The sequence below is a fragment of the Oncorhynchus masou genome, unplaced genomic scaffold (genome assembly GCF_036934945.1).
Source record: "Oncorhynchus masou masou isolate Uvic2021 unplaced genomic scaffold, UVic_Omas_1.1 unplaced_scaffold_1405, whole genome shotgun sequence".
NCBI lineage: Eukaryota > Metazoa > Chordata > Actinopteri > Salmoniformes > Salmonidae > Oncorhynchus > Oncorhynchus masou.
The window spans coordinates 129,607-153,288 of NW_027003985.1; the positions used below are offsets into that span (position 1 = coordinate 129,607).

At 42.8% G+C, this 23,682-nt stretch overlaps 19 non-coding genes across 19 annotated transcripts; 7 read left to right on the forward strand and 12 right to left on the reverse strand.

Annotated features, from left to right (window-relative positions):
• Positions 1-916: 916 nt before the first annotated feature.
• Positions 917-988, reverse strand: trnag-ucc (transfer RNA glycine (anticodon UCC)). Its single transcript has one exon. It is a non-coding gene; the product is annotated as a tRNA-Gly (tRNA).
• A 989-nt stretch (positions 989-1,977) lies between these two features.
• On the forward strand, positions 1,978-2,049 carry trnap-cgg (transfer RNA proline (anticodon CGG)). Its single transcript has one exon. It is a non-coding gene; the product is annotated as a tRNA-Pro (tRNA).
• A 1,066-nt stretch (positions 2,050-3,115) lies between these two features.
• Positions 3,116-3,187, reverse strand: trnag-ucc (transfer RNA glycine (anticodon UCC)). The gene has a single exon. It is a non-coding gene; the product is annotated as a tRNA-Gly (tRNA).
• A 3,619-nt stretch (positions 3,188-6,806) lies between these two features.
• trnag-ucc (transfer RNA glycine (anticodon UCC)) lies at positions 6,807-6,878 on the reverse strand. The gene has a single exon. It is a non-coding gene; the product is annotated as a tRNA-Gly (tRNA).
• Positions 6,879-7,867: 989 nt separating this feature from the next.
• On the forward strand, positions 7,868-7,939 carry trnap-cgg (transfer RNA proline (anticodon CGG)). The gene has a single exon. It is a non-coding gene; the product is annotated as a tRNA-Pro (tRNA).
• Positions 7,940-8,225: 286 nt separating this feature from the next.
• trnag-ucc (transfer RNA glycine (anticodon UCC)) lies at positions 8,226-8,297 on the reverse strand. The gene has a single exon. It is a non-coding gene; the product is annotated as a tRNA-Gly (tRNA).
• Positions 8,298-9,288: 991 nt separating this feature from the next.
• Positions 9,289-9,360, forward strand: trnap-cgg (transfer RNA proline (anticodon CGG)). The gene has a single exon. It is a non-coding gene; the product is annotated as a tRNA-Pro (tRNA).
• A 286-nt stretch (positions 9,361-9,646) lies between these two features.
• On the reverse strand, positions 9,647-9,718 carry trnag-ucc (transfer RNA glycine (anticodon UCC)). Its single transcript has one exon. It is a non-coding gene; the product is annotated as a tRNA-Gly (tRNA).
• Positions 9,719-10,709: 991 nt separating this feature from the next.
• On the forward strand, positions 10,710-10,781 carry trnap-cgg (transfer RNA proline (anticodon CGG)). The gene has a single exon. It is a non-coding gene; the product is annotated as a tRNA-Pro (tRNA).
• Positions 10,782-11,067: 286 nt separating this feature from the next.
• trnag-ucc (transfer RNA glycine (anticodon UCC)) lies at positions 11,068-11,139 on the reverse strand. Its single transcript has one exon. It is a non-coding gene; the product is annotated as a tRNA-Gly (tRNA).
• A 991-nt stretch (positions 11,140-12,130) lies between these two features.
• Positions 12,131-12,202, forward strand: trnap-cgg (transfer RNA proline (anticodon CGG)). Its single transcript has one exon. It is a non-coding gene; the product is annotated as a tRNA-Pro (tRNA).
• Positions 12,203-13,268: 1,066 nt separating this feature from the next.
• On the reverse strand, positions 13,269-13,340 carry trnag-ucc (transfer RNA glycine (anticodon UCC)). The gene has a single exon. It is a non-coding gene; the product is annotated as a tRNA-Gly (tRNA).
• Positions 13,341-14,331: 991 nt separating this feature from the next.
• On the forward strand, positions 14,332-14,403 carry trnap-cgg (transfer RNA proline (anticodon CGG)). Its single transcript has one exon. It is a non-coding gene; the product is annotated as a tRNA-Pro (tRNA).
• Positions 14,404-14,689: 286 nt separating this feature from the next.
• On the reverse strand, positions 14,690-14,761 carry trnag-ucc (transfer RNA glycine (anticodon UCC)). The gene has a single exon. It is a non-coding gene; the product is annotated as a tRNA-Gly (tRNA).
• Positions 14,762-15,752: 991 nt separating this feature from the next.
• On the forward strand, positions 15,753-15,824 carry trnap-cgg (transfer RNA proline (anticodon CGG)). Its single transcript has one exon. It is a non-coding gene; the product is annotated as a tRNA-Pro (tRNA).
• A 1,066-nt stretch (positions 15,825-16,890) lies between these two features.
• trnag-ucc (transfer RNA glycine (anticodon UCC)) lies at positions 16,891-16,962 on the reverse strand. Its single transcript has one exon. It is a non-coding gene; the product is annotated as a tRNA-Gly (tRNA).
• Positions 16,963-19,103: 2,141 nt separating this feature from the next.
• trnag-ucc (transfer RNA glycine (anticodon UCC)) lies at positions 19,104-19,175 on the reverse strand. Its single transcript has one exon. It is a non-coding gene; the product is annotated as a tRNA-Gly (tRNA).
• A 1,488-nt stretch (positions 19,176-20,663) lies between these two features.
• On the reverse strand, positions 20,664-20,735 carry trnag-ucc (transfer RNA glycine (anticodon UCC)). Its single transcript has one exon. It is a non-coding gene; the product is annotated as a tRNA-Gly (tRNA).
• A 1,358-nt stretch (positions 20,736-22,093) lies between these two features.
• trnag-ucc (transfer RNA glycine (anticodon UCC)) lies at positions 22,094-22,165 on the reverse strand. Its single transcript has one exon. It is a non-coding gene; the product is annotated as a tRNA-Gly (tRNA).
• Between the last annotated feature and the right edge of the window lie 1,517 nt (positions 22,166-23,682).

Genomic DNA, 23,682 nt, shown 5'->3' on the forward strand with positions numbered 1-23,682 from the left:
GTTGGTTCAACATCGCACAACTTTGAATTATTTTTGACAACCTGCAGAATGTTGGAGCAATTTGACTTCCACGAACAACGATAATGATTCAAATGTCGTACACTTGAAATGACATCCAGCCCCTAAAAGAGATGAATTTCTCTTCCTCTGCATTGGCCGGGAATCGAACCCGGGTCAACTGCTTGGAAGGCAGCTATCTCACCACTATACCACCAATGCTATTTGAAGCTCATTGGCAACATGGAGACATCGACTCATATCTTGACTGTCATTTTTGTGGAAAGTGATAATTCTTTGACCAAACAGATCGTTGGTTTAGGGGTATGATTATGGCTTAGGTTGCAGAAGTCCCTTTAAAAAATCTATCATTTTAATCACTACAGTTACCTTCAGATTAGTCCCGTGACACTTGTGGGGAACGTAAAGCAAAAAGAACATTGCGACAAGTGGGGTCACATTGGTTTGTAGCCCAAAGATTTTGGATTCTACAAACAGAAGTTGGCACATAGACGGTTCTGACTTCAGACGAGTCTCCTGACACTTGTGGGGGATGTAGAGAAAAATTGAGAATACCACCGTGTTCGTGAGGGTCTCCCCTTTCCATAGAGTGGTCATACTTTGTAGGTTAAACGGTTCGAAGCTAGAGATGTTTTTGTGAGAAGACTATATGGGCCACTGGTCGGAACGCCAACTATCACCTCTTGGGCGCAGGACAAGGTGGCTGAATGGTTTTGGCGATGGACTGCAAATCTATTTTGATATGCACTTGTTGGTTCAACATCGCACAACTTTTATTATTTTTGACAACCTGCAGAATGTTGGAGCAATTCTGACTTCCACGAACAACGATAATGATTCAAATGTCGTACACTTGAAATGACATCCAGCCCCTAAAAGAGATGAATTTCTCTTCCTCTGCATTGGCCGGGAATCGAACCCGGGTCAACTGCTTGGAAGGCAGCTATGCTCACCACTATACCACCAATGCTATTTGAAGCTCATTGGCAACATGGAGACATCGACTCATATCTTGACTGTCATTTTTGTGGAAAGTGATAATTCTTTGACCAAACAGATCGTTGGTTTAGGGGTATGATTATGGCTTAGGTTGCGAGAGGTCCCTGGTTAAAAAATCTATCATTTTAATCACTACAGGTTACCTTCAGATTAGTCCCGTGACACTTGTGGGGAACGTAGGGCAAAACGGAGAACATTGCGACAAGTGGGGTCACATTGGTTTGTAGCCCAAAGATTTTGGATTCTACAAACAGAAGTTGGCACATAGACGGTTCTGACTTCAGACGAGTCTCCTGACACTTGTGGGGGATGTAGAGGAAAATTGAGAATACCACCGTGTTCGTGAGGGTCTCCCCTTTCCATAGAGTGGTCATACGAATTTGTAGGTTAAACGGTTCGGAAGCTAGAGATGTTTTTGTGAGAAGACCGATTATAGGTATGTCTCATGGTTTGACAAAAACCGATCTCGGTCCACCATCTTTCACTGCAGATATGGAGGGGAAAATCAGCAGCTGTGGAGGATTGAGACGGATATGCTGAGTCTCAAGCCCTCTAGTTGAAAACTGATCTATTTGAATGGGTATTTTCAACATTAATTTACTTTGATTCACGTACCCTTGCGTCATTTGACTCAAAGTAAATGATTTCCATTCTTTTTGAAGTCTTATTTTTTAATTTTCTCTTTTAAAAAATGAATGTATCTCATTTTGCACTTTATTCATTTGTAAAAACTCGACATCAGTTTGCTGTCGCGACTGAAGAAGACAGAATGTGAAAGACACAGCAGATGAACTACAGAAGATTTGAACTGAAGCATGGTCAAGAGTTTGGAAGACTGTTATGCTCACAAGTAAAGCACAAAACACTCACATGATGTTCAATCGTTCCAAGCACCGTGGACACGTCAATCGATATCTTCACTGTCATTGCTGCAGAAAGCAAAAAAACCTTTTGGCATAAGGCTCGTTGGTCTAGGGGTATGATTCTCGCTTCGGGTGTGAGAGGTCCCGGGTTCAAATCCCGGATGAGCCCTTTGCAGATCCTTGAATAAGCTCAGACATGCAGATCTTGGGCCACTGGTCGGAACGCCAACTATCACCTCTTGGGCGCAGGACAAGGTGGCTGAATGGTTTTGGCGATGGACTGCAAATCTATTTTGATATGCACTTGTTGGTTCAACATCGCACAACTTTTATTATTTTTTTGACAACCTGCAGAATGTTGGAGCAATTCTGACTTCCACGAACAACGATAATGATTCAAATGTCGTACACTTGAAATGACATCCAGCCCCTAAAAGAGATGAATTTCTCTTCCTCTGCATTGGCCGGAATCGAACCCGGGTCAACTGCTTGGAAGGCAGCTATGCTCACCACTATACCACCAATGCTATTTGAAGCTCATTGGCAACATGGAGACATCGACTCATATCTTGACTGTCATTTTTGTGGAAAGTGATAATTCTTTGACCAAACAGATCGTTGGTTTAGGGGTATGATTATGGCTTAGGTTGCGAGAGGTCCCTGGTTAAAAAATCTATCATTTTAATCACTACAGGTTACCTTCAGATTAGTCCCGTGACACTTGTGGGGAACGTAGGGCAAAACGGAGAACATTGCGACAAGTGGGGTCACATTGGTTTGTAGCCCAAAGATTTTGGATTCTACAAACAGAAGTTGGCACATAGACGGTTCTGACTTCAGACGAGTCTCCTGACACTTGTGGGGGATGTAGAGGAAAATTGAGAATACCACCGTGTTCGTGAGGGTCTCCCCTTTCCATAGAGTGGTCATACGAATTTGTAGGTTAAACGGTTCGGAAGCTAGAGATGTTTTTGTGAGAAGACTATATGGGCCACTGGTCGGAACGCCAACTATCACCTCTTGGGCGCAGGACAAGGTGGCTGAATGGTTTTGGCGATGGACTGCAAATCTATTTTGATATGCACTTGTTGGTTCAACATCGCACAACTTTAATTATTTTTGACAACCTGCAGAATGTTGGAGCAATTCTGACTTCCACGAACAACGATAATGATTCAAATGTCGTACACTTGAAATGACATCCAGCCCCTAAAAGAGATGAATTTCTCTTCCTCTGCATTGGCCGGGAATCGAACCCGGGTCAACTGCTTGGAAGGCAGCTATGCTCACCACTATACCACCAATGCTATTTGAAGCTCATTGGCAACATGGAGACATCGACTCATATCTTGACTGTCATTTTTGTGGAAAGTGATAATTCTTTGACCAAACAGATCGTTGGTTTAGGGGTATGATTATGGCTTAGGTTGCGAGAGGTCCCTGGTTAAAAAATCTATCATTTTAATCACTACAGGTTACCTTCAGATTAGTCCCGTGACACTTGTGGGGAACGTAGGGCAAAACGGAGAACATTGCGACAAGTGGGGTCACATTGGTTTGTAGCCCAAAGATTTTGGATTCTACAAACAGAAGTTGGCACATAGACGGTTCTGACTTCAGACGAGTCTCCTGACACTTGTGGGGGATGTAGAGGAAAATTGAGAATACCACCGTGTTCGTGAGGGTCTCCCCTTTCCATAGAGTGGTCATACGAATTTGTAGGTTAAACGGTTCGGAAGCTAGAGATGTTTTTGTGAGAAGACCGATTATAGGTATGTCTCATGGTTTGACAAAAACCGATCTCGGTCCACCATCTTTCACTGCAGATATGGAGGGGAAAATCAGCAGCTGTGGAGGATTGAGACGGATATGCTGAGTCTCAAGCCCTCTAGTTGAAAACTGATCTATTTGAATGGGTATTTTCAACATTAATTTACTTTGATTCACGTTTTTGACATTTGACTCAAAGTAAATGATTTCCATTCTTTTTGAAGTCTTATTTTTTAATTTTCTCTTTTAAAAATGAATGTATCTCATTTTGCACTTTATTCATTTGTAAAAACTCGACATCAGTTTGCTGTCGCGACTGAAGAAGACAGAATGTGAAAGACACAGCAGATGAACTACAGAAGATTTGAACTGAAGCATGGTCAAGAGTTTGGAAGACTGTTATGCTCACAAGTAAAGCACAAAACACTCACATGATGTTCAATCGTTCCAAGCACCGTGGACAAAAAATCGTCATTTTAATCGATATCTTCACTGTCATTGCTGCAGAAAGCAAAAAAAAAGATACCTTTTGGCATAAGGCTCTCACATTGGTTTGTAGCCCAAAGATGGACTACAAACAGAAGTCAGACGAGTCTCCTGACACTTGTGGGGGATCTAGGGGTATGATTCTCGCTTCGGGTGTGAGAGGTCCCGGGTTCAAATCCCGGATGAGCCCTTTGCAGATCCTTGAATAAGCTCAGACATGCAGATCTTGGGCCACTGGTCGGAACGCCAACTATCACCTCTTGGGCGCAGGACAAGGTGGCTGAATGGTTTTGGCGATGGACTGCAAATCTATTTTGATATGCACTTGTTGGTTCAACATCGCACAACTTTAATTATTTTTGACAACCTGCAGAATGTTGGAGCAATTCTGACTTCCACGAACAACGATAATGATTCAAATGTCGTACACTTGAAATGACATCCAGCCCCTAAAAGAGATGACTTTCTCTTCCTCTGCATTGGCAAGTGAATCGAACCCGGGTCAACTGCTTGGAAGGCAGCTATGCTCACCACTATACCACCAATGCTATTTGAAGCTCATTGGCAACATGGAGACATCGACTCATATCTTGACTGTCATTTTTGTGGAAAGTGATAATTCTTTGACCAAACAGATCGTTGGTTTAGGGGTATGATTATGGCTTAGGTTGCGAGAGGTCCCTGGTTAAAAAATCTATCATTTTAATCACTACAGGTTACCTTCAGATTAGTCCCGTGACACTTGTGGGGAACGTAGGGCAAAACGGAGAACATTGCGACAAGTGGGGTCACATTGGTTTGTAGCCCAAAGATTTTGGATTCTACAAACAGAAGTTGGCACATAGACGGTTCTGACTTCAGACGAGTCTCCTGACACTTGTGGGGGATGTAGAGAAAAATTGAGAATACCACCGTGTTCGTGAGGGTCTCCCCTTTCCATAGAGTGGTCATACGAATTTGTAGGTTAAACGGTTCGGAAGCTAGAGATGTTTTTGTGAGAAGACTATATGGGCCACTGGTCGGAACGCCAACTATCACCTCTTGGGCGCAGGACAAGGTGGCTGAATGGTTTTGGCGATGGACTGCAAATCTATTTTGATATGCACTTGTTGGTTCAACATCGCACAACTTTAATTATTTTTGACAACCTGCAGAATGTTGGAGCAATTCTGACTTCCACGAACAACGATAATGATTCAAATGTCGTACACTTGAAATGACATCCAGCCCCTAAAAGAGATGAATTTCTCTTCCTCTGCATTGGCCGGAATCGAACCCGGGTCAACTGCTTGGAAGGCAGCTATGCTCACCACTATACCACCAATGCTATTTGAAGCTCATTGGCAACATGGAGACATCGACTCATATCTTGACTGTCATTTTTGTGGAAAGTGATAATTCTTTGACCAAACAGATCGTTGGTTTAGGGGTATGATTATGGCTTAGGTTGCGAGAGGTCCCTGGTTAAAAAATCTATCATTTTAATCACTACAGGTTACCTTCAGATTAGTCCCGTGACACTTGTGGGGAACGTAGGGCAAAACGGAGAACATTGCGACAAGTGGGGTCACATTGGTTTGTAGCCCAAAGATTTTGGATTCTACAAACAGAAGTTGGCACATAGACGGTTCTGACTTCAGACGAGTCTCCTGACACTTGTGGGGGATGTAGAGGAAAATTGAGAATACCACCGTGTTCGTGAGGGTCTCCCCTTTCCATAGAGTGGTCATACGAATTTGTAGGTTAAACGGTTCGGAAGCTAGAGATGTTTTTGTGAGAAGACCGATTATAGGTATGTCTCATGGTTTGACAAAAACCGATCTCGGTCCACCATCTTTCACTGCAGATATGGAGGGGAAAATCAGCAGCTGTGGAGGATTGAGACGGATATGCTGAGTCTCAAGCCCTCTAGTTGAAAACTGATCTATTTGAATGGGTATTTTCAACATTAATTTACTTTGATTCACGTACCCTTGCGTCATTTGACTCAAAGTAAATGATTTCCATTCTTTTTGAAGTCTTATTTTTTAATTTTCTCTTTTAAAAAATGAATGTATCTCATTTTGCACTTTATTCATTTGTAAAAACTCGACATCAGTTTGCTGTCGCGACTGAAGAAGCAGAATGTGAAAGACACAGCAGATGAACTACAGAAGATTTGAACTGAAGCATGGTCAAGAGTTTGGAAGACTGTTATGCTCACAAGTAAAGCACAAAACACTCACATGATGTTCAATCGTTCCAAGCACCGTGGACACGTCAATCGATATCTTCACTGTCATTGCTGCAGAAAGCAAAAAAATACCTTTTGGCATAAGGCTCGTTGGTCTAGGGGTATGATTCTCGCTTTGTGAGAGGTCCCGGGTTCAAATCCCGGATGAGCCCTTTGCAGATCCTTGAATAAGCTCAGACATGCAGATCTTGGGCCACTGGTCGGAACGCCAACTATCACCTCTTGGGCGCAGGACAAGGTGGCTGAATGGTTTTGGCGATGGACTGCAAATCTATTTTGATATGCACTTGTTGGTTCAACATCGCACAACTTTTATTATTTTTGACAACCTGCAGAATGTTGGAGCAATTCTGACTTCCACGAACAACGATAATGATTCAAATGTCGTACACTTGAAATGACATCCAGCCCCTAAAAGAGATGAATTTCTCTTCCTCTGCATTGGCCGGGAATCGAACCCGGGTCAACTGCTTGGAAGGCAGCTATGCTCACCACTATACCACCAATGCTATTTGAAGCTCATTGGCAACATGGAGACATCGACTCATATCTTGACTGTCATTTTTGTGGAAAGTGATAATTCTTTGACCAAACAGATCGTTGGTTTAGGGGTATGATTATGGCTTAGGTTGCGAGAGGTCCCTGGTTAAAAAATCTATCATTTTAATCACTACAGGTTACCTTCAGATTAGTCCCGTGACACTTGTGGGGAACGTAGGGCAAAACGGAGAACATTGCGACAAGTGGGGTCACATTGGTTTGTAGCCCAAAGATTTTGGATTCTACAAACAGAAGTTGGCACATAGACGGTTCTGACTTCAGACGAGTCTCCTGACACTTGTGGGGGATGTAGAGGAAAATTGAGAATACCACCGTGTTCGTGAGGGTCTCCCCTTTCCATAGAGTGGTCATACGAATTTGTAGGTTAAACGGTTCGGAAGCTAGAGATGTTTTTGTGAGAAGACCGATTATAGGTATGTCTCATGGTTTGACAAAAACCGATCTCGGTCCACCATCTTTCACTGCAGATATGGAGGGGAAAATCAGCAGCTGTGGAGGATTGAGACGGATATGCTGAGTCTCAAGCCCTCTAGTTGAAAACTGATCTATTTGAATGGGTATTTTCAACATTAATTTACTTTGATTCACGTACCCTTGCGTCATTTGACTCAAAGTAAATGATTTCCATTCTTTTTGAAGTCTTATTTTTTAATTTTCTCTTTTAAAAAATGAATGTATCTCATTTTGCACTTTATTCATTTGTAAAAACTCGACATCAGTTTGCTGTCGCGACTGAAGAAGACAGAATGTGAAAGACACAGCAGATGAACTACAGAAGATTTGAACTGAAGCATGGTCAAGAGTTTGGAAGACTGTTATTCACAAGTAAAGCACAAAACACTCACATGATGTTCAATCGTTCCAAGCACCGTGGACACGTCAATCGATATCTTCACTGTCATTGCTGCAGAAAGCAAAAAAATACCTTTTGGCATAAGGCTCGTTGGTCTAGGGGTATGATTCTCGCTTCGGGTGTGAGAGGTCCCGGGTTCAAATCCCGGATGAGCCCTTTTGCAGATCCTTGAATAAGCTCAGACATGCAGATCTTGGGCCACTGGTCGGAACGCCAACTATCACCTCTTGGGCGCAGGACAAGGTGGCTGAATGGTTTTGGCGATGGACTGCAAATCTATTTTGATATGCACTTGTTGGTTCAACATCGCACAACTTTTATTATTTTTGACAACCTGCAGAATGTTGGAGCAATTCTGACTTCCACGAACAACGATAATGATTCAAATGTCGTACACTTGAAATGACATCCAGCCCCTAAAAGAGATGAATTTCTCTTCCTCTGCATTGGCCGGGAATCGAACCCGGGTCAACTGCTTGGAAGGCAGCTATGCTCACCACTATACCACCAATGCTATTTGAAGCTCATTGGCAACATGGAGACATCGACTCATATCTTGACTGTCATTTTTGTGGAAAGTGATAATTCTTTGACCAAACAGATCGTTGGTTTAGGGGTATGATTATGGCTTAGGTTGCGAGAGGTCCCTGGTTAAAAAATCTATCATTTTAATCACTACAGGTTACCTTCAGATTAGTCCTGTGACACTTGTGGGGAACGTAGGGCAAAACGGAGAACATTGCGACAAGTGGGGTCACATTGGTTTGTAGCCCAAAGATTTTGGATTCTACAAACAGAAGTTGGCACATAGACGGTTCTGACTTCAGACGAGTCTCCTGACACTTGTGGGGGATGTAGAGGAAAATTGAGAATACCACCGTGTTCGTGAGGGTCTCCCCTTTCCATAGAGTGGTCATACGAATTTGTAGGTTAAACGGTTCGGAAGCTAGAGATGTTTTTGTGAGAAGACCGATTATAGGTATGTCTCATGGTTTGACAAAAACCGATCTCGGTCCACCATCTTTCACTGCAGATATGGAGGGGAAAATCAGCAGCTGTGGAGGATTGAGACGGATATGCTGAGTCTCAAGCCCTCTAGTTGAAAACTGATCTATTTGAATGGGTATTTTCAACATTAATTTACTTTGATTCACGTACCCTTGCGTCATTTGACTCAAAGTAAATGATTTCCATTCTTTTTGAAGTCTTATTTTTTAATTTTCTCTTTTAAAAAATGAATGTATCTCATTTTGCACTTTATTCATTTGTAAAAACTCGACATCAGTTTGCTGTCGCGACTGAAGAAGACAGAATGTGAAAGACACAGCAGATGAACTACAGAAGATTTGAACTGAAGCATGGTCAAGAGTTTGGAAGACTGTTATGCTCACAAGTAAAGCACAAAACACTCACATGATGTTCAATCGTTCCAAGCACCGTGGACACGTCAATCGATATCTTCACTGTCATTGCTGCAGAAAGCAAAAAAATACCTTTTGGCATAAGGCTCGTTGGTCTAGGGGTATGATTCTCGCTTCGGGTGTGAGAGGTCCCGGGTTCAAATCCCGGATGAGCCCTTTTGCAGATCCTTGAATAAGCTCAGACATGCAGATCTTGGGCCACTGGTCGGAACGCCAACTATCACCTCTTGGGCGCAGGACAAGGTGGCTGAATGGTTTTGGCGATGGACTGCAAATCTATTTTGATATGCACTTGTTGGTTCAACATCGCACAACTTTTATTATTTTTGACAACCTGCAGAATGTTGGAGCAATTCTGACTTCCACGAACAACGATAATGATTCAAATGTCGTACACTTGAAATGACATCCAGCCCCTAAAAGAGATGAATTTCTCTTCCTCTGCATTGGCCGGGAATCGAACCCGGGTCAACTGCTTGGAAGGCAGCTATGCTCACCACTATACCACCAATGCTATTTGAAGCTCATTGGCAACATGGAGACATCGACTCATATCTTGACTGTCATTTTTGTGGAAAGTGATAATTCTTTGACCAAACAGATCGTTGGTTTAGGGGTATGATTATGGCTTAGGTTGCGAGAGGTCCCTGGTTAAAAAATCTATCATTTTAATCACTACAGGTTACCTTCAGATTAGTCCCGTGACACTTGTGGGGAACGTAGGGCAAAACGGAGAACATTGCGACAAGTGGGGTCACATTGGTTTGTAGCCCAAAGATTTTGGATTCTACAAACAGAAGTTGGCACATAGACGGTTCTGACTTCAGACGAGTCTCCTGACACTTGTGGGGGATGTAGAGGAAAATTGAGAATACCACCGTGTTCGTGAGGGTCTCCCCTTTCCATAGAGTGGTCATACGAATTTGTAGGTTAAACGGTTCGGAAGCTAGAGATGTTTTTGTGAGAAGACCGATTATAGGTATGTCTCATGGTTTGACAAAAACCGATCTCGGTCCACCATCTTTCACTGCAGATATGGAGGGGAAAATCAGCAGCTGTGGAGGATTGAGACGGATATGCTGAGTCTCAATCCCTCTAGTTGAAAACTGATCTATTTGAATGGGTATTTTCAACATTAATTTACTTTGATTCACGTACCCTTGCGTCATTTGACTCAAAGTAAATGATTTCCATTCTTTTTGAAGTCTTATTTTTTAATTTTCTCTTTTAAAAAATGAATGTATCTCATTTTGCACTTTATTCATTTGTAAAAACTCGACATCAGTTTGCTGTCGCGACTGAAGAAGACAGAATGTGAAAGACACAGCAGATGAACTACAGAAGATTTGAACTGAAGCATGGTCAAGAGTTTGGAAGACTGTTATGCTCACAAGTAAAGCACAAAACACTCACATGATGTTCAATCGTTCCAAGCACCGTGGACACGTCAATCGATATCTTCACTGTCATTGCTGCAGAAAGCAAAAAAATACCTTTTGGCATAAGGCTCGTTGGTCTAGGGGTATGATTCTCGCTTCGGGTGTGAGAGGTCCCGGGTTCAAATCCCGGATGAGCCCTTTTGCAGATCCTTGAATAAGCTCAGACATGCAGATCTTGGGCCACTGGTCGGAACGCCAACTATCACCTCTTGGGCGCAGGACAAGGTGGCTGAATGGTTTTGGCGATGGACTGCAAATCTATTTTGATATGCACTTGTTGGTTCAACATCGCACAACTTTTATTATTTTTGACAACCTGCAGAATGTTGGAGCAATTCTGACTTCCACGAACAACGATAATGATTCAAATGTCGTACACTTGAAATGACATCCAGCCCCTAAAAGAGATGAATTTCTCTTCCTCTGCATTGGCCGGGAATCGAACCCGGGTCAACTGCTTGGAAGGCAGCTATGCTCACCACTATACCACCAATGCTATTTGAAGCTCATTGGCAACATGGAGACATCGACTCATATCTTGACTGTCATTTTTGTGGAAAGTGATAATTCTTTGACCAAACAGATCGTTGGTTTAGGGGTATGATTATGGCTTAGGTTGCGAGAGGTCCCTGGTTAAAAAATCTATCATTTTAATCACTACAGGTTACCTTCAGATTAGTCCCGTGACACTTGTGGGGAACGTAGGGCAAAACGGAGAACATTGCGACAAGTGGGGTCACATTGGTTTGTAGCCCAAAGATTTTGGATTCTACAAACAGAAGTTGGCACATAGACGGTTCTGACTTCAGACGAGTCTCCTGACACTTGTGGGGGATGTAGAGGAAAATTGAGAATACCACCGTGTTCGTGAGGGTCTCCCCTTTCCATAGAGTGGTCATACGAATTTGTAGGTTAAACGGTTCGGAAGCTAGAGATGTTTTTGTGAGAAGACCGATTATAGGTATGTCTCATGGTTTGACAAAAACCGATCTCGGTCCACCATCTTTCACTGCAGATATGGAGGGGAAAATCAGCAGCTGTGGAGGATTGAGACGGATATGCTGAGTCTCAAGCCCTCTAGTTGAAAACTGATCTATTTGAATGGGTATTTTCAACATTAATTTACTTTGATTCACGTACCCTTGCGTCATTTGACTCAAAGTAAATGATTTCCATTCTTTTTGAAGTCTTATTTTTTAATTTTCTCTTTTAAAAAATGAATGTATCTCATTTTGCACTTTATTCATTTGTAAAAACTCGACATCAGTTTGCTGTCGCGACTGAAGAAGACAGAATGTGAAAGACACAGCAGATGAACTACAGAAGATTTGAACTGAAGCATGGTCAAGAGTTTGGAAGACTGTTATGCTCACAAGTAAAGCACAAAACACTCACATGATGTTCAATCGTTCCAAGCACCGTGGACACGTCAATCGATATCTTCACTGTCATTGCTGCAGAAAGCAAAAAAATACCTTTTGGCATAAGGCTCGTTGGTCTAGGGGTATGATTCTCGCTTCGGGTGTGAGAGGTCCCGGGTTCAAATCCCGGATGAGCCCTTTTGCAGATCCTTGAATAAGCTCAGACATGCAGATCTTGGGCCACTGGTCGGAACGCCAACTATCACCTCTTGGGCGCAGGACAAGGTGGCTGAATGGTTTTGGCGATGGACTGCAAATCTATTTTGATATGCACTTGTTGGTTCAACATCGCACAACTTTTATTATTTTTGACAACCTGCAGAATGTTGGAGCAATTCTGACTTCCACGAACAACGATAATGATTCAAATGTCGTACACTTGAAATGACATCCAGCCCCTAAAAGAGATGACTTTCTCTTCCTCTGCATTGGCAAGGAATCGAACCCGGGTCAACTGCTTGGAAGGCAGCTATGCTCACCACTATACCACCAATGCTATTTGAAGCTCATTGGCAACATGGAGACATCGACTCATATCTTGACTGTCATTTTTGTGGAAAGTGATAATTCTTTGACCAAACAGATCGTTGGTTTAGGGGTATGATTATGGCTTAGGTTGCGAGAGGTCCCTGGTTAAAAAATCTATCATTTTAATCACTACAGGTTACCTTCAGATTAGTCCCGTGACACTTGTGGGGAACGTAGGGCAAAACGGAGAACATTGCGACAAGTGGGGTCACATTGGTTTGTAGCCCAAAGATTTTGGATTCTACAAACAGAAGTTGGCACATAGACGGTTCTGACTTCAGACGAGTCTCCTGACACTTGTGGGGGATGTAGAGGAAAATTGAGAATACCACCGTGTTCGTGAGGGTCTCCCCTTTCCATAGAGTGGTCATACGAATTTGTAGGTTAAACGGTTCGGAAGCTAGAGATGTTTTTGTGAGAAGACTATATGGGCCACTGGTCGGAACGCCAACTATCACCTCTTGGGCGCAGGACAAGGTGGCTGAATGGTTTTGGCGATGGACTGCAAATCTATTTTGATATGCACTTGTTGGTTCAACATCGCACAACTTTAATTATTTTTGACAACCTGCAGAATGTTGGAGCAATTCTGACTTCCACGAACAACGATAATGATTCAAATGTCGTACACTTGAAATGACATCCAGCCCCTAAAAGAGATGAATTTCTCTTCCTCTGCATTGGCCGGGAATCGAACCCGGGTCAACTGCTTGGAAGGCAGCTATGCTCACCACTATACCACCAATGCTATTTGAAGCTCATTGGCAACATGGAGACATCGACTCATATCTTGACTGTCATTTTTGTGGAAAGTGATAATTCTTTGACCAAACAGATCGTTGGTTTAGGGGTATGATTATGGCTTAGGTTGCGAGAGGTCCCTGGTTAAAAAATCTATCATTTTAATCACTACAGGTTACCTTCAGATTAGTCCCGTGACACTTGTGGGGAACGTAGGGCAAAACGGAGAACATTGCGACAAGTGGGGTCACATTGGTTTGTAGCCCAAAGATTTTGGATTCTACAAACAGAAGTTGGCACATAGACGGTTCTGACTTCAGACGAGTCTCCTGACACTTGTGGGGGATGTAGAGGAAAATTGAGAATACCACCGTGTTCGTGAGGGTCTCCCCTTTCCATAGAGTGGTCATACGAATTTGTAGGTTAAACGGTTCGGAAGCTAGAGATGTTTTTGTGAGAAGACCGATTATAGGTATGTCTCATGGTTTGACAAAAACCGATCTCGGTCCACCATCTTTCACTGCAGATATGGAGGGGAAAATCAGCAGCTGTGGAGGATTGAGACGGATATGCTGAGTCTCAAGCCCTCTAGTTGAAAACTGATCTATTTGAATGGGTATTTTCAACATTAATTTACTTTGATTCACGTACCCTTGCGTCATTTGACTCAAAGTAAATGATTTCCATTCTTTTTGAAGTCTTATTTTTTAATTTTCTCTTTTAAAAAATGAATGTATCTCATTTTGCACTTTATTCATTTGTAAAAACTCGACATCAGTTTGCTGTCGCGACTGAAGAAGACAGAATGTGAAAGACACAGCAGATGAACTACAGAAGATTTGAACTGAAGCATGGTCAAGAGTTTGGAAGACTGTTATGCTCACAAGTAAAGCACAAAACACTCACATGATGTTCAATCGTTCCAAGCACCGTGGACACGTCAATCGATATCTTCACTGTCATTGCTGCAGAAAGCAAAAAAATACCTTTTGGCATAAGGCTCGTTGGTCTAGGGGTATGATTCTCGCTTCGGGTGTGAGAGGTCCCGGGTTCAAATCCCGGATGAGCCCTTTTGCAGATCCTTGAATAAGCTCAGACATGCAGATCTTGGGCCACTGGTCGGAACGCCAACTATCACCTCTTGGGCGCAGGACAAGGTGGCTGAATGGTTTTGGCGATGGACTGCAAATCTATTTTGATATGCACTTGTTGGTTCAACATCGCACAACTTTTATTATTTTTGACAACCTGCAGAATGTTGGAGCAATTCTGACTTCCACGAACAACGATAATGATTCAAATGTCGTACACTTGAAATGACATCCAGCCCCTAAAAGAGATGAATTTCTCTTCCTCTGCATTGGCCGGGAATCGAACCCGGGTCAACTGCTTGGAAGGCAGCTATGCTCACCACTATACCACCAATGCTATTTGAAGCTCATTGGCAACATGGAGACATCGACTCATATCTTGACTGTCATTTTTGTGGAAAGTGATAATTCTTTGACCAAACAGATCGTTGGTTTAGGGGTATGATTATGGCTTAGGTTGCGAGAGGTCCCTGGTTAAAAAATCTATCATTTTAATCACTACAGGTTACCTTCAGATTAGTCCCGTGACACTTGTGGGGAACGTAGGGCAAAACGGAGAACATTGCGACAAGTGGGGTCACATTGGTTTGTAGCCCAAAGATTTTGGATTCTACAAACAGAAGTTGGCACATAGACGGTTCTGACTTCAGACGAGTCTCCTGACACTTGTGGGGGATGTAGAGGAAAATTGAGAATACCACCGTGTTCGTGAGGGTCTCCCCTTTCCATAGAGTGGTCATACGAATTTGTAGGTTAAACGGTTCGGAAGCTAGAGATGTTTTTGTGAGAAGACCGATTATAGGTATGTCTCATGGTTTGACAAAAACCGATCTCGGTCCACCATCTTTCACTGCAGATATGGAGGGGAAAATCAGCAGCTGTGGAGGATTGAGACGGATATGCTGAGTCTCAAGCCCTCTAGTTGAAAACTGATCTATTTGAATGGGTATTTTCAACATTAATTTACTTTGATTCACGTACCCTTGCGTCATTTGACTCAAAGTAAATGATTTCCATTCTTTTTGAAGTCTTATTTTTTAATTTTCTCTTTTAAAAAATGAATGTATCTCATTTTGCACTTTATTCATTTGTAAAAACTCGACATCAGTTTGCTGTCGCGACTGAAGAAGACAGAATGTGAAAGACACAGCAGATGAACTACAGAAGATTTGAACTGAAGCATGGTCAAGAGTTTGGAAGACTGTTATGCTCACAAGTAAAGCACAAAACACTCACATGATGTTCAATCGTTCCAAGCACCGTGGACACGTCAATCGATATCTTCACTGTCATTGCTGCAGAAAGCAAAAAAATACCTTTTGGCATAAGGCTCGTTGGTCTAGGGGTATGATTCTCGCTTCGGGTGTGAGAGGTCCCGGGTTCAAATCCCGGATGAGCCCTTTTGCAGATCCTTGAATAAGCTCAGACATGCAGATCTTGGGCCACTGGTCGGAACGCCAACTATCACCTCTTGGGCGCAGGACAAGGTGGCTGAATGGTTTTGGCGATGGACTGCAAATCTATTTTGATATGCACTTGTTGGTTCAACATCGCACAACTTTTATTATTTTTGACAACCTGCAGAATGTTGGAGCAATTCTGACTTCCACGAACAACGATAATGATTCAAATGTCGTACACTTGAAATGACATCCAGCCCCTAAAAGAGATGACTTTCTCTTCCTCTGCATTGGCAAGGGAATCGAACCCGGGTCAACTGCTTGGAAGGCAGCTATGCTCACCACTATACCACCAATGCTATTTGAAGCTCATTGGCAACATGGAGACATCGACTCATATCTTGACTGTCATTTTTGTGGAAAGTGATAATTCTTTGACCAAACAGATCGTTGGTTTAGGGGTATGATTATGGCTTAGGTTGCGAGAGGTCCCTGGTTAAAAAATCTATCATTTTAATCACTACAGGTTACCTTCAGATTAGTCCCGTGACACTTGTGGGGAACGTAGGGCAAAACGGAGAACATTGCGACAAGTGGGGTCACATTGGTTTGTAGCCCAAAGATTTTGGATTCTACAAACAGAAGTTGGCACATAGACGGTTCTGACTTCAGACGAGTCTCCTGACACTTGTGGGGGATGTAGAGAAAATTGAGAATACCACCGTGTTCGTGAGGGTCTCCCCTTTCCATAGAGTGGTCATACGAATTTGTAGGTTAAACGGTTCGGAAGCTAGAGATGTTTTTGTGAGAAGACTATATGGGCCACTGGTCGGAACGCCAACTATCACCTCTTGGGCGCAGGACAAGGTGGCTGAATGGTTTTGGCGATGGACTGCAAATCTATTTTGATATGCACTTGTTGGTTCAACATCGCACAACTTTAATTATTTTTGACAACCTGCAGAATGTTGGAGCAATTCTGACTTCCACGAACAACGATAATGATTCAAATGTCGTACACTTGAAATGACATCCAGCCCCTAAAAGAGATGAATTTCTCTTCCTCTGCATTGGCCGGGAATCGAACCCGGGTCAACTGCTTGGAAGGCAGCTATGCTCACCACTATACCACCAATGCTATTTGAAGCTCATTGGCAACATGGAGACATCGACTCATATCTTGACTGTCATTTTTGTGGAAAGTGATAATTCTTTGACCAAACAGATCGTTGGTTTAGGGGTATGATTATGGCTTAGGTTGCGAGAGGTCCCTGGTTAAAAAATCTATCATTTTAATCACTACAGGTTACCTTCAGATTAGTCCCGTGACACTTGTGGGGAACGTAGGGCAAAACGGAGAACATTGCGACAAGTGGGGTCACATTGGTTTGTAGCCCAAAGATTTTGGATTCTACAAACAGAAGTTGGCACATAGACGGTTCTGACTTCAGACGAGTCTCCTGACACTTGTGGGGGATGTAGAGGAAAATTGAGAATACCACCGTGTTCGTGAGGGTCTCCCCTTTCCATAGAGTGGTCATACGAATTTGTAGGTTAAACGGTTCGGAAGCTAGAGATGTTTTTGTGAGAAGACCGATTATAGGTATGTCTCATGGTTTGACAAAAACCGATCTCGGTCCACCATCTTTCACTGCAGATATGGAGGGGAAAATCAGCAGCTGTGGAGGATTGAGACGGATATGCTGAGTCTCAAGCCCTCTAGTTGAAAACTGATCTATTTGAATGGGTATTTTCAACATTAATTTACTTTGATTCACGTACCAACTTGCGTCATTTGACTCAAAGTAAATGATTTCCATTCTTTTTGAAGTCTTATTTTTTAATTTTCTCTTTTAAAAAATGAATGTATCTCATTTTGCACTTTATTCATTTGTAAAAACTCGACATCAGTTTGCTGTCGCGACTGTCTGAAGAAGACAGAATGTGAAAGACACAGCAGATGAACTACAGAAGATTTGAACTGAAGCATGGTCAAGAGTTTGGAAGACTGTTATGCTCACAAGTAAAGCACAAAACACTCACATGATGTTCAATCGTTCCAAGCACCGTGGACACGTCAATCGATATCTTCACTGTCATTGCTGCAGAAAGCAAAAAAGACCTTTTGGCATAAGGCTCGTTGGTCTAGGGGTATGATTCTCGCTCTCGGGTGTGAGAGGTCCCGGGTTCAAATCCCCGGATGAGCCCTTTCCATAGCAGATCCTTGAATAAGCTCAGACATGCAGATCTTGGGCCACTGGTCGGAACGCCAACTATCACCTCTTGGGCGCAGGACAAGGTGGCTGAATGGTTTTGGCGATGGACTGCAAATCTATTTTGATATGCACTTGTTGGTTCAACATCGCACAACTTTTATTATTTTTGACAACCTGCAGAATGTTGGAGCAATTCTGACTTCCACGAACAACGATAATGATTCAAATGTCGTACACTTGAAATGACATCCAGCCCCTAAAAGAGATGACTTTCTCTTCCTCTGCATTGGCAAGGGAATCGAACCCGGGTCAACTGCTTGGAAGGCAGCTATGCTCACCACTATACCACCAATGCTATTTGAAGCTCATTGGCAACATGGAGACATCGACTCATATCTTGACTGTCATTTTTGTGGAAAGTGATAATTCTTTGACCAAACAGATCGTTGGTTTAGGGGTATGATTATGGCTTAGGTTGCGAGAGGTCCCTGGTTAAAAAATCTATCATTTTAATCACTACAGGTTACCTTCAGATTAGTCCCGTGACACTTGTGGGGAACGTAGGGCAAAACGGAGAACATTGCGACAAGTGGGGTCACATTGGTTTGTAGCCCAAAGATTTTGGATTCTACAAACAGAAGTTGGCACATAGACGGTTCTGACTTCAGACGAGTCTCCTGACACTTGTGGGGGATGTAGAGAAAAATTGAGAATACCACCGTGTTCGTGAGGGTCTCCCCTTTCCATAGAGTGGTCATACGAATTTGTAGGTTAAACGGTTCGGAAGCTAGAGATGTTTTTGTGAGAAGACTATATGGGCCACTGGTCGGAACGCCAACTATCACCTCTTGGGCGCAGGACAAGGTGGCTGAATGGTTTTGGCGATGGACTGCAAATCTATTTTGATATGCACTTGTTGGTTCAACATCGCACAACTTTAATTATTTTTGACAACCTGCAGAATGTTGGAGCAATTCTGACTTCCACGAACAACGATAATGATTCAAATGTCGTACACTTGAAATGACATCCAGCCCCTAAAAGAGATGACTTTCTCTTCCTCTGCATTGGCCGGGAATCGAACCCGGGTCAACTGCTTGGAAGGCAGCTATGCTCACCACTATACCACCAATGCTATTTGAAGCTCATTGGCAACATGGAGACATCGACTCATATCTTGACTGTCATTTTTGTGGAAAGTGATAATTCTTTGACCAAACAGATCGTTGGTTTAGGGGTATGATTATGGCTTAGGTTGCGAGAGGTCCCTGGTTAAAAAATCTATCATTTTAATCACTACAGGTTACCTTCAGATTAGTCCCGTGACACTTGTGGGGAACGTAGGGCAAAACGGAGAACATTGCGACAAGTGGGGTCACATTGGTTTGTAGCCCAAAGATTTTGGATTCTACAAACAGAAGTTGGCACATAGACGGTTCTGACTTCAGACGAGTCTCCTGACACTTGTGGGGGATGTAGAGAAAAATTGAGAATACCACCGTGTTCGTGAGGGTCTCCCCTTTCCATAGAGTGGTCATACGAATTTGTAGGTTAAACGGTTCGGAAGCTAGAGATGTTTTTGTGAGAAGACTATATGGGCCACTGGTCGGAACGCCAACTATCACCTCTTGGGCGCAGGACAAGGTGGCTGAATGGTTTTGGCGATGGACTGCAAATCTATTTTGATATGCACTTGTTGGTTCAACATCGCACAACTTTTATTATTTTTGACAACCTGCAGAATGTTGGAGCAATTCTGACTTCCACGAACAACGATAATGATTCAAATGTCGTACACTTGAAATGACATCCAGCCCCTAAAAGAGATGACTTTCTCTTCCTCTGCATTGGCAAGGAATCGAACCCGGTCAACTGCTTGGAAGGCAGCTATGCTCACCACTATACCACCAATGCTATTTGAAGCTCATTGGCAACATGGAGACATCGACTCATATCTTGACTGTCATTTTTGTGGAAAGTGATAATTCTTTGACCAAACAGATCGTTGGTTTAGGGGTATGATTATGGCTTAGGTTGCGAGAGGTCCCTGGTTAAAAAATCTATCATTTTAATCACTACAGGTTACCTTCAGATTAGTCCCGTGACACTTGTGGGGAACGTAGGGCAAAACGGAGAACATTGCGACAAGTGGGGTCACATTGGTTTGTAGCCCAAAGATTTTGGATTCTACAAACAGAAGTTGGCACATAGACGGTTCTGACTTCAGACGAGTCTCCTGACACTTGTGGGGGATGTAGAGAAAAAAATGAGAATACCACCGTGTTCGTGAGGGTCTCCCCTTTCCATAGAGTGGTCATAGGAATTTGTAGGTTAAACGGTTCGGAAGCTAGAGATGTTTTTGTGAGAAGACTATATGGGCCACTGGTCGGAACGCCAACTATCACCTCTTGGGCGCAGGACAAGGTGGCTGAATGGTTTTGGCGATGGACTGCAAATCTATTTTGATATGCACTTGTTGGTTCAACATCGCACAACTTTTATTATTTTTGACAACCTGCAGAATGTTGGAGCAATTCTGACTTCCACGAACAACGATAATGATTCAAATGTCGTACACTTGAAATGACATCCAGCCCCTAAAAGAGATGAATTTCTCTTCCTCTGCATTGGCCGGGAATCGAACCCGGGTCAACTGCTTGGAAGGCAGCTATGCTCACCACTATACCACCAATGCTATTTGAAGCTCATTGGCAACATGGAGACATCGACTCATATCTTGACTGTCATTTTTGTGGAAAGTGATAATTCTTTGACCAAACAGATCGTTGGTTTAGGGGTATGATTATGGCTTAGGTTGCGAGAGGTCCCTGGTTAAAAAATCTATCATTTTAATCACTACAGGTTACCTTCAGATTAGTCCCGTGACACTTGTGGGGAACGTAGGGCAAAACGGAGAACATTGCGACAAGTGGGGTCACATTGGTTTGTAGCCCAAAGATTTTGGATTCTACAAACAGAAGTTGGCACATAGACGGTTCTGACTTCAGACGAGTCTCCTGACACTTGTGGGGGATGTAGAGGAAAATTGAGAATACCACCGTGTTCGTGAGGGTCTCCCCTTTCCATAGAGTGGTCATACGAATTTGTAGGTTAAACGGTTCGGAAGCTAGAGATGTTTTTGTGAGAAGACCGATTATAGGTATGTCTCATGGTTTGACAAAAACCGATCTCGGTCCACCATCTTTCACTGCAGATATGGAGGGAAAATCAGCAGCTGTGGAGGATTGAGACGGATATGCTGAGTCTCAAGCCCTCTAGTTGAAAACTGATCTATTTGAATGGGTATTTTCAACATTAATTTACTTTGATTCACGTACCCTTGCGTCATTTGACTCAAAGTAAATGATTTCCATTCTTTTTGAAGTCTTATTTTTTAATTTTCTCTTTTAAAAAATGAATGTATCTCATTTTGCACTTTATTCATTTGTAAAAACTCGACATCAGTTTGCTGTCGCGACTGAAGAAGACAGAATGTGAAAGACACAGCAGATGAACTACAGAAGATTTGAACTGAAGCATGGTCAAGAGTTTGGAAGACTGTTATGCTCACAAGTAAAGCACAAAACACTCACATGATGTTCAATCGTTCCAAGCACCGTGGACACGTCAATCGATATCTTCACTGTCATTGCTGCAGAAAGCAAAAAAATACCTTTGGCATAAGGCTCGTTGGTCTAGGGGTATGATTCTCGCTCAAAAATCCAACAGGGTGTGAGAGGTCCCGGGTTCAAATCCCGGATGAGCCCTTTTGCAGATCCTTGAATAAGCTCAGACATGCAGATCTTGGGCCACTGGTCGGAACGCCAACTATCACCTCTTGGGCGCAGGACAAGGTGGCTGAATGGTTTTGGCGATGGACTGCAAATCTATTTTGATATGCACTTGTTGGTTCAACATCGCACAACTTTTATTATTTTTGACAACCTGCAGAATGTTGGAGCAATTCTGACTTCCACGAACAACGATAATGATTCAAATGTCGTACACTTGAAATGACATCCAGCCCCTAAAAGAGATGAATTTCTCTTCCTCTGCATTGGCCGGGAATCGAACCCGGGTCAACTGCTTGGAAGGCAGCTATGCTCACCACTATACCACCAATGCTATTTGAAGCTCATTGGCAACATGGAGACATCGACTCATATCTTGACTGTCATTTTTGTGGAAAGTGATAATTCTTTGACCAAACAGATCGTTGGTTTAGGGGTATGATTATGGCTTAGGTTGCGAGAGGTCCCTGGTTAAAAAATCTATCATTTTAATCACTACAGGTTACCTTCAGATTAGTCCCGTGACACTTGTGGGGAACGTAGGGCAAAACGGAGAACATTGCGACAAGTGGGGTCACATTGGTTTGTAGCCCAAAGATTTTGGATTCTACAAACAGAAGTTGGCACATAGACGGTTCTGACTTCAGACGAGTCTCCTGACACTTGTGGGGGATGTAGAGGAAAATTGAGAATACCACCGTGTTCGTGAGGGTCTCCCCTTTCCATAGAGTGGTCATACGAATTTGTAGGTTAAACGGTTCGGAAGCTAGAGATGTTTTTGTGAGAAGACCGATTATAGGTATGTCTCATGGTTTGACAAAAACCGATCTCGGTCCACCATCTTTCACTGCAGATATGGAGGGAAAATCAGCAGCTGTGGAGGATTGAGACGGATATGCTGAGTCTCAAGCCCTCTAGTTGAAAACTGATCTATTTGAATGGGTATTTTCAACATTAATTTACTTTGATTCACGTAAATGTTGCGTCATTTGACTCAAAGTAAATGATTTTATTCTTTTTGAAGTCTTATTTTTTAATTTTCTCTTTTAAAAAATGAATGTATCTCATTTTGCACTTTATTCATTTGTAAAAACTCGACATCAGTTTGCTGTCGCGACTGAAGAAGACAGAATGTGAAAGACACAGCAGATGAACTACAGAAGATTTGAACTGAAGCATGGTCAAGAGTTTGGAAGACTGTTATGCTCACAAGTAAAGCACAAAACACTCACATGATGTTCAATCGTTCCAAGCACCGTGGACACGTCAATCGATATCTTCACTGTCATTGCTGCAGAAAGCAAAAAAATACCTTTTGGCATAAGGCTCGTTGGTCTAGGGGTATGATTCTCGCTTGGGTGTGAGAGGTCCCGGGTTCAAATCCCGGATGAGCCCTTTTGCAGATCCTTGAATAAGCTCAGACATGCAGATCTTGGGCCACTGGTCGGAACGCCAACTATCACCTCTTGGGCGCAGGACAAGGTGGCTGAATGGTTTTGGCGATGGACTGCAAATCTATTTTGATATGCACTTGTTGGTTCAACATCGCACAACTTTTATTATTTTTGACAACCTGCAGAATGTTGGAGCAATTCTGACTTCCACGAACAACGATAATGATTCAAATGTCGTACACTTGAAATGACATCCAGCCCCTAAAAGAGATGAATTTCTCTTCCTCTGCATTGGCAAGGGAATCGAACCCGGGTCAACTGCTTGGAAGGCAGCTATGCTCACCACTATACCACCAATGCTATTTGAAGCTCATTGGCAACATGGAGACATCGACTCATATCTTGACTGTCATTTTTGTGGAAAGTGATAATTCTTTGACCAAACAGATCGTTGGTT